The sequence below is a fragment of the Pungitius pungitius genome, chromosome 21 (genome assembly GCF_949316345.1).
Source record: "Pungitius pungitius chromosome 21, fPunPun2.1, whole genome shotgun sequence".
Taxonomy (NCBI): Eukaryota; Metazoa; Chordata; class Actinopteri; order Perciformes; family Gasterosteidae; genus Pungitius; species Pungitius pungitius.
Window position 1 is genome coordinate 5,554,735 of NC_084920.1, and position 13,267 is coordinate 5,568,001.

The 13,267-nt window shown below is 47.9% G+C and overlaps 1 protein-coding gene across 5 annotated transcripts in view; it reads right to left on the reverse strand.

Annotated features, from left to right (window-relative positions):
• The window catches only part of LOC119212522 (zinc finger MIZ domain-containing protein 1-like), a 92,218-nt gene that overhangs the window by 59,505 nt on the left and 19,446 nt on the right, over window positions 1–13,267 (reverse strand). For all 5 annotated transcript variants that reach the window (XM_037463006.2, XM_037463005.2, XM_037463004.2 and 2 more), the window contains exon 2: window positions 7,490–7,579. The gene's annotated coding sequence lies outside the window, so the exon portion shown is untranslated. The remainder of the gene's footprint in view (window positions 1–7,489; window positions 7,580–13,267) is intronic.

The window sequence follows — 13,267 nt, forward strand, 5'->3', positions numbered from 1 at the left end:
ACACAGGCCGGATTGTTTGCGTGTTGTTGCTCTGAGGTCGCGATAAGAACATTTGCCTAGAGAGAAATATCACGGCCGGCGGAGGCGTGGTCCTTTTTGGCATACTTATCTCTCTCATTAAACTTTTTGAGCGATCAGCCATCCTGCTAATTTGCATGATGACTCTTGCGCTCGGGTCCCCGCAGCCATGCAAGCGCAACTGGCCTCCATCGGCTTCCTGCTCTCATCACATTAGCATAATGCAGATCCAACCAGAGTCTGTAACCTTGCTGTGGCGGAGCCTTTTTCTACAGCAAATGGGCACAAAAGCTGCAAGAGCTACTTTTGTTGCTTCATGCCTCAATCAGGTATTATAATACGGGGAGATGAAATCCAGCGTTCTGATTGGTTGAGAACGTTTTGGGGCAATGCAAGCTTTTGCAACCGCACCATTAAGGTGAACGTCATGAGCTGGTGCGGGACCCAATGCTGTTTACGTGCACATATGGGAACTATTTTTCCTCTACACTGATTAAATGTGATACACAACGTTTGGTGGCTACAACTAATTTGTGGTGAAAGGCAGCTATTTAATTACGCTTTATAATTTCTCTGGAAACCGTATGGCGTCGGGCCTAACAACACCCTCGAACTGTTACCTTATTGGACAATAAAGTACAGCCCCTCGTACCTTATTTCTTAATTAAGAATCAACTTACAAAGGGTACATCTTATTATTCAAAATCGGATTCAAAATCACATTCACCCTAAGAAAACAGTTTATTTGCTGTGGTTTATGATTAGACAAAGACAAAGTTGTCAACCTGCATCCAGATGACACCACGCAAAAATACTGCACGGTTTCCCCAACACAAAATCATTTCCAATGCATCAAAGGGCTTTTCCTGTCTGGTAAAAGGTCAGCTGATCATTATAAAGCTCAGCCTTTTCCCAGAGCGGTGAAGGCTAAACAGTGGTGGCAGAGACGTAAATATTATGAGGAAACGCTCTAATCTTTTACCTCTTTATTTCCTCCTACAATAAATATTTAAGCCTCATCTCATTACCATATAGGTTCAAGCACGTCAATTTGAGACAAAATGTTCCAGAGTGCACAGAACGAGAGACGAGGTAAAAAAAAAAAATGTTGAAAGATCCCAGGTGATGAATTTAGGAAAAAAAAAAAAGATCTGGATGCCGCCACAAAACGCTCGCACCCATCGTTCCCTTTGTGTCGGTAGCTGGCACGCCGAGAGCCGCCTGGCTGGACTTTTGTGCATTTTTCCCGCTTTGATAGTCTCACATCACTATTAATCCCTCACAAAGACGCCATTATGGATGTCATTAAATGTCGTGTCCGGCACAAACGTGCGCCGCCGCCAGTTTGTATAATTAATTCCTCGTGTTGGTGCGGCGGGCACTCTTCTGATCACAGCCCAACCCGGGCAGGCGCGCTCTGTTGTGATTCGCTGAGGCGAGGTCAGTATCTTAGGAGACCTCGCTCTAATATCCGAGCAGCAATTAGCGGCCCGCCGTGCGGGTGTTGCGCGCGTTATTGTGCGACAGGGGGAGTGGGGGGGGGCGGGGGGAGCGACCTCCGGTAGAGATTTAATGTTTGTGTCTCTGAATGCGGTCGCTAAGCAAAAGCGCCTTTTGAAAAAGCACAAAGACGGACTGGTTACTCGGCGGCGGAGCAGAGCGCCGTCTCAAAAGGGAAGCGGAGAAGGTGAAGCACCGACGGAGCATCCGGCTCCATCGTCATCATTATCTCCTCCCGAACCAATGCCTCCCCATTTCCATTTCATTCATTCCTCGAGGGACCCAGGGCCCTGATGGCGACAACATTAGTGAATCCTACAGGGAGGTTGGGCAATGTGCGTGTGCGTCCGATGAAGAAGCCGCCACGGCGACCGACTGGAAGGCCACATCCTCCCTCGGACACCCGCCGTTCTCGGCGTAGCGATCAACAAGGGGGGGACGAGGAGGGGGGACGGAAGGGGGGACAATGTGGCAAAACACACAGTCATGAGAAAAGACCGCTGTCTCCATCAAAACACAGAGGCAACAAAGGAGTCAAACAGAAAGCCCCGGCGAAGCGTCTGAGGGACGGACACTAAGCGAGCTCCGGATGAGGCGGCCCATTGTGAGGCCCTCGGCGCACGAGTCGACTCCCCAGTGAATCGGAGCAGTCAGCTGCCATCCACCAGCTTCGGGCCCCTCCGGGAGGGGGAGGGGGTGGGGGTGGGTGTCTAGCACAGGACCCGCAGACATGTGACGCTGCACTGGGATGGATCAGGGTCACGGACAGTGATCTACTGTAGAGCGCGTGTGAACGCGGCTTAGACCGGCTCGGATACTGTACTGCAGCGATGTGGAGGCAGCAGGTGTTGGTGAACCTATAGATGACTGGGAGTCGTGATTTACAGTCTGCCGGCAGGTGGGTGGGGGGGGGGGGGGCGCAGCGACATCAATACTGCAGCGGGGAGTTTGTGCGAGGTGCCCCCCCCCCCACACCAGTCCCCACTCCCTTCGATAGCGATACACGTGCAGCTGTCTAAATATTGCTTCTCCCTCCTTCTGCTCTTCATCTCGCCATCCCTCTGCTGCTCTCTCTCTCTCTCTCTCTCTCGTGGTTTTGGGATGAGTTCTGGAGAGACAACTGTTTCACCCCTCCACCGCCCCCGCCCCGCCACAACCAGGGGTGTCCGCATTTGGTGCTGGCTTCTCGTGTCATCAGTCTGGGGCCACATGGGGGCCGGGAATAACTCGCTCTCTGCCGGCCCCCTCTGAGCTAAAGCCAGCCGCACACCTGTGGCACCAATTAGCTTGGAGCTAACCACAATTAGATTATTTCTACATGTACATAATATTTTCTACCAGGCAGCCATTGGTGGTACATTGTTTTTCGCGAGTACGGGGTCATCAATAAATCACCGCGTGCAATTGCGCTTTTAATGCAATTCCTGCAAGAAGCCGGGGGCCGGGGCTAATCTCGTGAAAAGGACAAACGCAGCCATTAAAAGTCCTCTGCTCTTTACTTCATTATTGGCTCAGCGTGTATTCCCTACGCAAAAAGTCCCCAGGTGCATGAATGTTTCATGGCCACCCTGATGCCTGCTTCCCTACGCTCAGATTCACATCACCCTCCCCCCGACCCCGTCCCGCACGCCCCCCTCCCAGAGGAAGCTCCAACCCCGCTGTCAATTGCACTCACTTACACTCTGCTACCGTCATCATCAGCCATCAGTGTGTGTGTGTGTGTGTGTGTGGGGGGGGGGGGGGGGCGCGTAAGACAGCTGTTTTGCCTTGATGACTTAATCATCCCCTTCAGTGGGATTAGCATCAGTCTCATCAGTATCAGCATCCTCATCGTCGCCTTTGATCCCCCCAAAAAAATTACCAAACAAGTTTGAAATTGGTGACTATCAGCCGCGAATTCCGGAGCAATCTGAAGGATCAGACTTTGCTGTGCTCTGTTCAGTTATGAGAAAGAGCTTGGAGGGGGAATATCATATCAAATGTTAATTTGAAAGCTTTTGAATTATACTTCATAGTTGTTACAGTCACAAATGGCCGCATACCGTATCTGGAAACACAAAAGCATTTAGTTTCTCGTCAAATGTGGTTTCAGATCGTTTAAATGAGATAAATGTAAAATTAGTAGCTTGTCGAGCGGGGAGAAAACCTTCACATATTTTTATTTGTATTGCTTTATGTACGGTGTAATAGTGAAAAAAAAAGAAAATCTGGATCTGGACTGCTGTAAATAAATGTTTTAACTCAGACCAGCCGATTGGCTAATTGAGGGCCCCCGCAGCGCCGCCACTATCATCACTTCATTAGCTCTACGAGGATATATTAAAAATGGACCATTTAGCTGCCGCTGTGTGGAGTAAAGTCAAGCTCGTTGGGTCTTGCTTTTTGTTCTACAAGAACGTACGAGGCCTAATGAGACCACACGAACTGACAGAAAGGCAATAATACCACCAGGCGGGAAAAGAAGCGTGTTAATGTGGTCGTATTCAACGAGTGGCATTGACATGGACCCTTCACAAGCAGCTTCTCAATGCCAAGCTTTTTTTTTTTTTTTAAAGCAATTTACACCGTGCCATTAATTAATATGTTGGCTCGTTAAGCGCTGCACATCCGGGCTACTCGTCAGGAGCAGGAAAAACACGACAAGTTATCCGTGGAAGGGATGTCTGCTCTAATGTTCCTTCAAAGGAAGCAAGAGTCACGCGATTTGAGGGAATGGATATCGATTATAAACGTGTCAGTTCGTAAAAATGGGCTGTTGAGGAGTGAAAAGATAATAAGGGTGAATTATGAGCTGTTGCCTTTAACCATCTTATGATTCATCATTCAAACGACTGATCCCAAGATTAGTTTTTTAATCAATAAATTTACAATATTTTATTTCATTAGCATTTGAATTGTGCGTTTCTTTTAAAATCAAAACCTTCAGAAATGACAGAAAAGGACAACATTTGGAGTTGTTGATGCTTCACGCTGACTCAAGGCCGGTTTGGGGGTGCGCCGTGTCTATTTTTGGTTCAAGTACTCTGAGCAGTGTGAAAATTGCTGCTCTGTTCCTGAAGCGGGCGGCATGGGGAGGGAGGGGGGGGGGGGGTCACCGGCGGCAGCACGGGGATAGCTCTGGCTCTGCTCCCTGACCCACCCCCCCCCCCCCTCCCCGGCTCCTACACACGTGGGAGGGACCTACAAGATTCCCGGGGGCGGCTGTTCAGAGGGGCTATCTCCCAAAATAAAAAGAGGGCGCTTTCTTGACGGATGCCATGTTCATCCACCTCTCTCGCTCTCCCTCCCGTGACTAATAGGCTAATAATTCAGCTGTCACCCTGGCATGTTATCTCCGCACTGGAGAATACCAGTGCGGAACATCTACGCCGCAGTCTCAGCTCGGTGAGAAAGCCATGCACTAGTTTTCCCCAAGTTGCTCTCCAGCTGAAGGTGTTCGTGAAGAGGTGGCCGGATCCCACATGAGCTGCAGGTACTGGGGGGAAAAAACCCGGGAGGCTGAGATAGCAGATGGATCGCACGAAGTCAGCGCTGTCTCGGCAAGTCGGGAAAATCCCTCCTCCATTTATCTGAACCTTTGAGTTCATGGTCGGCACTACCCGTGGACGAGTAGTTTAGGTCATTACAAAAGGGTATTTACTGTGGAAAATCACCTCGTATTTACTATGTGGCCACTTCTACGCCGACATGCGAGAATACCATCCAGTGAAATGAGAAGAATAGAAATATTGAATGAAGTACGTCGCTCCAGTTATCACAATATTTGGCGAGAATGAAGCCTAATATACTGAAGGACATTCTTAACAAAAGAGCCTGGTTTACAGTTAATCGCAGATTTTAACAGCCAAAAATGCAACACTTTCCTGTCTGTGGTCAGCTGCATGACAAGCTCAAAGGTAGCTCCTATAATAACTTTTTGGAGGGGGAAATTCACAGCACCTGCTCCAGGAGTCCCGAAGTATGGGCGCATGTTTAGTCAAAACTCCAGGCCTCTTGTGTTATTACATTTCGACGGGAAATCACTCCAGAACAAGAGTTGCTTCCGACGCGGGATAATAACCCTCCTAATGGGCTGGACTGTTTTCAAACCTGAAGTTAAGTGGCGGGCTTTGCCCTCTTTGTTTTTCCCCCGCAGAGGGGACGTGGAGATGTGTGCTCCGAGGGCCAGGCCCTCTGTCCTTCCTGTTCAGTTAGCAGAGGCCTCACACTTATCAGTTCCAGATCTCGCACAACGGAGAGAAAGGCCACTGACAGGAAGGGGATTTCTTCTTTTTTTTCTTTTCTTCTTTCTTTTTTCCTCACCATTTATTTTTTTCACCCCTTAACAGAATGTCCGCACCCGCCACATTTCACAGCGCAAAGCAGTTATTCATTAGCGCTTACACAGCGGAGACAAAGACCAACCTGGGTACCTTGAGACAAAGACCAACTGACTAAAACTGGGTTACAAAACTCTTTAGTGCTGAGAGAGCGAGTCGATGAATCGATTAGTCCACCTACAGAAAATACCTTGTTAACAGCTCCCATCAACGTTTATCACTGTTTTTCAAGCAAAAACCATCTGGTTTTGGGTTCTAGCCTCCTTGAATGTGAGCATTTGGTGTTTCTTTTTGGATTTGTATCATTGTAGAGTGGTTATATTTTGGTTTTAACGTGTCAAAAAAAGGATTCTTATATTTCATAGCCTAAATAAAAAGTAAGACATGGCAGAGAGCAATCAATAAAGAATAATACTCATTAGATAAAGCCCTTCATTTAGATCCTTAGAGATCTGACTCCTCTCGTCCAGAATAATGCCATTTCGTTTCAGCGCGGCCCCTCCATCAAACCCAGCGAAGAAAGGCAACGTCACGTCGACAGCGAGGGGGGGGGGAAATACGTCACCGAGATCGCTGTACACCGTCCGCGTCGTATCCAGCCGCTTTGCGCTCGCTCTCCCTGCCTCCCTCGCCCGACGCTCCATGATAATCGCTTCGGTTTATCCCACTCGGCTGTGTGGTCGCCAGATGTTTGTCAGGCAACCACGTTTCTCGGCATTCACACTGATGCTTTAATCAAGATTAACCACTCTTATCTATTTGGTGTTTTGCCGTGCGTGTGTGTATGTGTGTGCGTGTGTGTGTATACTGGATGTCCCAATTCCTAATCCACAAAGCCATAGCTGTATTGTATAATACAGTGGACCAACCAATTACGTTCCCTCTCCACCGCATAATTCTCCCTTTTAGCCGAGCGTATTGCGTAAGGATAAACTGGTGGCTCGCGGGCGAAGAGGATCGCCATGACCTTCTTCTTCACACACCCGTCGGACTGCATATGGACTGGGGTGTAGGCAGGGAAACATAAACACACGCCAACGTCTCAGTACTCGCAGCACCCCCCCCCCCCCCCCCCCCCACCCCCGGGAGCTCTCTTGATGATGAGAACCAACGCACTCCGCGAGGTGAGTCGCTGAGCTGACCACACACACAAACTGGTGCCATCAGATGTTTCCCTGAAGACACTCGAGCCCAGCGGACGGCAGAGCATGTCCGGGGCAAACAAAGTTGTGCGCTTTAAATCAACTGCAGTGACGGGGGGGGGGGGGGAGGCCGATATCGTCTTACCCTAACAAGCTTTTGTTTGATTCCAGGCAAAACGACTCTCGGGTTACTGAGCGTCAGGTCCTCACACAAACGACATGTGCGAGGACATTCAAATGTTTCCTGTCTGTGCGGGAAAAAATGAGTCATTCCTGCTCTTGTTTTCAAGGAACTGAAAGACAAACAGTGCTGTGGATATTTGCGCTGGGTGACGTTCCCCTAAACTTGAACCTGACAGGTGACGGGTGACATATTAGCGTAGTAGTGTGGCCTATACAAGGGAGAAGAGCGCACACTATTAGAATGAGGTTCTGCTGCCACAGAGGGACACATTTCTCAATTCCTAACGCCCGACCCTTGCACCGCATGAGAAGAAAAAAAAGACTTACCTGAATCCTTGGTTCTTCACCACGAAGGACCCCCCCCGCCCATTCACACACCGGGAGGAGAAACACTTTGGCGCCTCACGTCTTCGGCCCCTGAGAGGAATCAGAGAGGGGGGGGGGGGGACGCATCAATCAGCGCCACATTATCCACCAAACTCTAAACACGGAATTATTACATTTGCATTTTTTTATTCCTCTGAAAATCAAGCCCACTCGATGATTTCGGTCCTCGCGGATTCCTCGGGGCTCCGAGTGGCTTCCATCTGCGCCTCGCCTAACGTCAGACACTTCTCCCCCTGCGCGGATAAGCTCCTTCACGCTCTCGTGGCCATGAAGGGCGAATGCATTTTTCTTTTTTTTAAAGCAACCGATGATCAGTGCGGTATCATCATCAACATCCGCCACGGAGTAAGCTCATTGCCGCGGCGCATTCACAATGCACTCCTGATTGACAGATAAGCCTATTAACAGAGACCTTCACTTACAGCTTTGCCCAGTGACATTCAGAGACGTAAAAATGACCACATTAGTTATTGCCGAGGTTCACTTGAGGAATATGATAACGCAAATGATAAAGATTTATTTTGTTTTTTTTGCTGCGGGGGGGTGGGGGCACGCTGTTCATAACATTGTCTACTATCTACTTGCAGCCGAGCAAGTGAGAATAACTAACTCTCAAAGTGTTTTAAGGTTCTACTAGAGCATACCATTTATTTTCAGGGAAAAGTTCACAACCTTCACATTTTTTGAACCAAGACATTTGGTCCGGTGTTCTTCCTCGATATTTGTGAATGTGAGTGTGGAGCGCGCTAGCTTGGGGCATCCAGCTCCCCTTCTTAAAGTCTATAGCTGCATCCTGTTAGTGTATCGTTGTCACAAAGCGCCCGCTTACTGACACGCAGCGTTTCTACAGCCCAACCAGAGCTTCCCCTGAGCTCATGATATGGTTGACAGGACACGGCTAATGCTCCAAATATAAAAAGCCGTCTACCCACAAGGTGCATTTTCACATTCAGCAGGAGGACGGCAAAGCCTTTATTCAATCTCTGTTTTTTAATCATTGGAAGATTTTTCAGGCAGCATTTCTTCCCAGTTGGAAGCTCCGTTTTCTGAAAAGAGAAAGTGAAGGAGCGCTGGGGGCTCAATGGGTTGAGAGGGAGGAGGTGGAGGAGGAGGAGAAATGCTGGGTGCCTCCTTTTTAAAGCCAGATTCTCCCCAGATACCTCTGTGCTATTCATCAACAGCTTTTCCAGAGCTGTGAAAAAAAATCAATGTGCTCTGCACTGCAAACAGTTCATAATGACGGGGGGACGGAGGAAAAAAAGCTCAACTGCAACAGAATTGATTTGTTTAAGTACAATAACACGGCTCCGCAGCGCGTGAGGAGGAGGAGGAGGAGAAGGAGGAGGAGGCTCGGGCCCAGACAAAGACTGACTGGCAGTATGAAACCACGAGCAGTAATTGACAAACTGCTGGCAAAGTGCAAATCCAAAATACTGTTATCTAATTAAAAGAGTTTTGTTGTGAATTACCACCTGACACACTTTGAGTCTCAGGTGACTGCATAAAACCCCCAAATAAAGGCTTGTTTTAGCTATCATTAAATTCAATTATTAAGTTAAACAACTTTAACGGTAGCCTAGCAACCTCAATTGATACGTTTCCTCGAATGTAATGACACGCACTGAAACAGTGTTCACACACACACACACACACCCGCTCTAATCATGTGTGCAACTGCAACACACAGACACACACAGACAAACACACACACACACGTATTCTTTGTACTATTGGCAGGGAGTCACGTACCCCGAGCCAATTCAAAGCACATGCAGAGAGGGTTTGATGTTGCATAAAGCACAGTCATCAGAATGTCTAAAAGATGACACCAGGCTTCGCCTAGAAAAAAATAATAAACCTTCACAAGGTGAGATTTTCAACGTCCTGATACTGCAAAAAAAAAAAAAAAAAAACAGAAGCTGGGAGTAAATTGTGTCAAGACAGGCCAGCACAATAAAACATTCCTCCCAGCCTCTCTTAAGCCGGCCACAGAGGTGCATTTATCATTGTTATTATTCCTTCAGAGAGGCCCTCCCAGGTTTAATTGGGTCCTCATGGAGTCAAAATCCCCACTGCCGCTGCAGCCGCTGCAGCCTCTGCAACTGGACAGACTCATTCCTTCCCGAGCAGCACCAGGAGGAACTGTCGGCTCCGCGCAAAGAATAAAATAAAACAAACCACGAGCTCGGGAAGGTGGGTTTCGAGCTGGACGCCACCCGCCGAGCTGAGGCGCATGGCGGGGGGAGGGACACCTGGGGAGTGAGTGTCACCTGGCTCTACTCTGAATGCGGTGGGAAAGGCTCTTGAGAGCCGCAGGCTGTCCGTCCGGCGAGCCAGTTCTTTGGAGCCATTATGTGGCTCATTTGCATTTTAACTTTGTGCTAACAAATAGAAGGGATTAAAGAGGGAGGTTTTTTTCTTTCTTTTTGGGCCTCAATGAAAAAAAAAGGGAAACAATGAGCCGAGGTGATAAAAACGTAACTCAGACACTAACGTGCTGAGCGACTTAGCGTTAGTGGTGTTGAATATGCCGTTTGCTGAGGGAAATGAATGATGATACGGTGACGGTAAGTAAAAAAACATCTCTGAAACTTTTGACCTCCGGTTCAACTTCCTCCACGGCGCTCGGCATCGGCACAGAAATCACGGCGCCTCCTCAAGGCTGCTTCCTGTTGCCAACATGCTCGCGATGTGCAAAGATCAAACCAGACGCGCATCCCCACTTTTTCGAAAAAGGACGCCCGACAAAGGCACTCAAAGTCAAAAGGGGGAAACGTAGGAATGACAACCTCGCCGTTTGGAATGACGTTGAAAAAGGAGTGTGTGGAGACACGATGCGAGCGTGTTTACAATGCACACCTGTAACTACTGTCATGTAACACTTTGATTGGGTCATTGCAACGGAAAAAAAGGTTACATTTCATGTTTCACTAGGCATTTAATCTGAATGTAAAGCGGGTTGTAACCCAACATCACCAATGGCACACTGTGGAAATAACGGCCGAGAAACCCCGAAGAGCTTCACCAAAGCACGGTTGCCTGGTTTGTAACGTAGCAACGTGCAAACTGAGGATCACCAATATTGGATTTGTGCGGTTTTAAATGCCCGTTCACACAGTGCGGGCTTTGAGCATCCACAGCGCTGACGCCCAGAGTTCAGGGCAGCAGAGGAAGGGATTTGAACATCTCCCAACACGCATGCTGCTGGTGTTTCAGGACATGCATACGGGAGGATTACATTGGACGGAGATAGTCATAAAAGGCAAAGCCACAAGGATCGGGTTTGCAGTGATGAGCACAGGTTTAAAGATAATGCCTTTTAGCGTAATACATTTAGAGGGCATGAGACCACAGCTCAGTTAGCTTTCAATCTTCACTTTCTACTGATTAACATAAATGCCTTGTTAACCAACCCTGCTGTAATTATGTGGTGCCTCACACACACGCACGCACACACACACGCACGCACATGACCTATACATCACACAGAGGCAAAAACACCCCGAGTATAAAACAGCAGTGCAAGCAGATCAGCATCACAGCAACTACCAATTATTTGTCTTCTTCATGCAAATGCAGGTAATTTACTTCCTGCTGTGCACAACTTCCCAACGCGTTTGCCCCCCAGCATCGGTTGTTTGTATTGTGGATCGCCTAAATGAGTAACACAATTAAATAATTCCAAAAAGGCTTCTCTTTCCATTGTGAATCATTTTAAAAGTTTAATTAAAAAGGGTGATTACAACGTAAGTTTTCGGGACACTTTCTTTGAAGCCCGGGTCTACAGCACATAAAAAATGTCGGGTCACTCTCTTACTTGAATTTTATTATAAATTAGACCACAGTGGATCTTAATTGCCATGGTTGTGATGTAATTGTAATATCATAATCACTGTTTATAATTGTTAAAAAGCAAGGAATTTTTATGAAAGCTTCCAGCTCCAATGATACAGTTGAATGAACATGTTTATTATGAAAAAGATTACAAATCCTAGAAAGTGTTACTACTCCCCGGATTTCTTTTAGTAGTTTCCACTGTACTCACCAAAACCATTTGCTACAATAAAGCCCAACGAGACAAGAAATGAGCAGTCAGACAATCAGGCGATTTGTAAACGAGCCGGCAGATTAACCAGAGTGTTGAAGTCACTTAAACTGAAAGTGAGTGGTTACAACTATTATTTTCACAGGAGAGCTGCCAGTGCTCAATTACACAAGTAAGTATTGTGCGTCAACGTCAGTCTTTAAACAGGACTGCAGTGCAAGAAAATGTTAAAGAAATGTCTTTGTTTTCCGTTTCAAAGGAGGGATGCTTATGATATTTACATGGATGGATGCCTCCAATAAGTATTCGCCTCCTCCACCCCCCCCACTCTCTCTCGCTCTTCAGTATATCTTGTTTCGAAAGCGAGGGCAGCCCATGAGCCGGTGTTTTCCATTCCTTTGTCTGCAGTCTTTCCCTATCAGAGCAAGAAGGTAGCAACTCCCACGAGGGAGACAGAGATAGAGGTGCATGCTGCTGGAGCGCCGAAGCAAAGAAATGCTGCACCGTCTGACCACAGACATAGTAATGATACATCACCCCCCCCCCCCCCCTCTCTCTCTCCACCTCCCAATCTCTGTCCTCCTTCATGTGCAAAGCAAATCTTATGGCCCTCTTTGGTCACCTGAATGTGCTCCAACCCCTCGCCGCGGGTTTAAGAGGTGAGAGACTTCCTAATGTAACGGAGACAAGCGAAGACGGAGAAATAGAAGGGAGAACGAGATCGTCCTGAGCCAATTGCAAAAGAGAGGTGGGTGTAATGAGGCCTGATCTGTCACAAGAAAGAGCCATGGCCCTCTATTTGCATTTTCTGCACCCTTTCTTCATTTCCCTCCCTTATCTTTTCCTCCTCCTTTCCCATAATAAGGAAAAAAGAAAAAGCAATGAGAGGGAAGAAAGGTGGAGAGCAGACACAGAGGAATCCAGGGAGGAGAAGGAGATCACATTACTATTGGGAGGGGGAAATGATTAAAAAGGCCAAGATGAGCACAATCCGCTCGTTCCAGAAGAAAGAGGAAGGAATTTCCAGAGCCAATAAGCAAAGTGTCACAGAAAGAACCAGCCTCTCCCTGCTATTCTACCAGCACCATTTCTACACTCGCCCTTTTACTATTGGACGCGTGCACACACACACACACACACACACGTCATTAGCGGGTCCACGGTATTGATTCTTAAAGCATTGCTACGTTCTAATTATAGGAAAGGCTTCAGAATTTGCACGGCGACGTCCTTGTGGTATTCCTCTGGATTGGGACTGCCGCAGCCAACCAGGTATAACAGTGCCGAGATGACTCCGTCGCGGAGGGCTCTCCGGGCGAGAAAGAAAAACAGCGACATCAATAATGAAGTGAAGGAGACGGGGGGGGGGGGGGGGAAGAAAACAAAGCCGTTGGTAACAAACGAGAAAACGGGCAGAGCGTCTCATTGCGAGAGCGCTAACGACAATCAATTAGCAATTGCTCATGATCTTGGGTGCGTCGGAGTATAAGGTGTCTTAATGAGTCCCGTTTCCATTAGCTGCTCGACTCGAGAGGCATAAGGAGGAGGAGGAGGAGGAGGCCGCTCCCACCAGCCCCTCCATCTCCTAATGACTACGAGAGTGGATTACTCCATCAATTCCTCGCTTCTCTTTGTTTATCCCCACGCGTAAATAATGGTCAACCATTATAAAG